The following is a 962-nucleotide window of genomic DNA, read 5'->3' as shown; positions in this document are numbered from 1 at the left end:
TACGCACATATACACAAACGTACACACACATACATACACTTACATATCCTTATATATATATATATATATATATATATATATATATATATATATATATATATATATATATATATATATATTCATGCATCAATATACCTTAGTCTCCAAACAAGTGTTTGAGCTGTAAAATTCTCAATCAATCTAAGAGAGGGAAAAAGTTAAGCGACAATTTCTATGAGGCTGTTGTAGCTTAAAATGAATATTATATAAGTAGTAGTAGTAGCACAGCTTGTTGTTTGTACGGCACACACAGCACAGCTGATAACAGCACACTTCACTGAATTACCGCTGTCGGAGATGGTCTCATCTAGCAGAGAAGCACATGTTTCTTTTTAAGGGGAACACACATGTAAAATCCAAACAAGGTGAGTTAACAATGCTGTTATTCTTAAATATAAAATATATCTCTCAGCTCGAATCTGTTATCTATTTATTTATCTATATATATTTATTTATTTATTTACGTTTGCATCATTTATGGACAGCGGTTTCGCTGGGGTGCCCGGCTTCAGTGATTTAAGACGAACAAATTGGCCCTGCCCTTTGTACTTTATTTGTCTTTAAGGCTAGGTTCTTATTCTAGCGGACCCTTATGTTATGTTCCAGGAATGTAAACAAAGAAACGGCGGCTGTCAAGCGGTGGTTAGACAAACGCGACACGGATACATAAGTAAAACAGATGCATATATACATACGAAAGTTGTATAAATACATATGTAACTTTCATGCGTATATATACATATACATACACAGGTATGTATATATATATATATATATATATATATATATATATATATATATATGTGTGTGTGTATATGTGTGTGTACATATATATATAAATATGTACATAAAAGAATAATAAAACTCAAAATATGATGTATGTGTGTATATATAATATATATATATACATATATATGTATACA

General features: G+C 29.9%; 1 protein-coding gene across 7 annotated transcripts in view; it reads left to right on the top strand.

Annotated features, from left to right (window-relative positions):
• The first annotated feature begins 308 nt into the window (after nucleotides 1-308).
• Nucleotides 309-962, top strand: part of LOC106875510 (uncharacterized) — a 342,680-nt gene continuing 342,026 nt past the window's right edge. For all 7 annotated transcript variants that reach the window (XM_052966006.2, XM_089349902.1, XM_052966002.2 and 4 more), the window contains exon 1: nucleotides 309-404. The gene's annotated coding sequence lies outside the window, so the exon portion shown is untranslated. The remainder of the gene's footprint in view (nucleotides 405-962) is intronic.

This window comes from Octopus bimaculoides, chromosome 3 (assembly GCF_046866305.1).
Source record: "Octopus bimaculoides isolate indiv1 chromosome 3, ASM4686630v1, whole genome shotgun sequence".
In the NCBI taxonomy this organism is placed as follows: domain Eukaryota; kingdom Metazoa; phylum Mollusca; class Cephalopoda; order Octopoda; family Octopodidae; genus Octopus; species Octopus bimaculoides.
The sequence above is the reverse complement of the archived record's forward strand: the minus strand, read 5'-3'. Positions and strand labels throughout refer to the sequence as shown.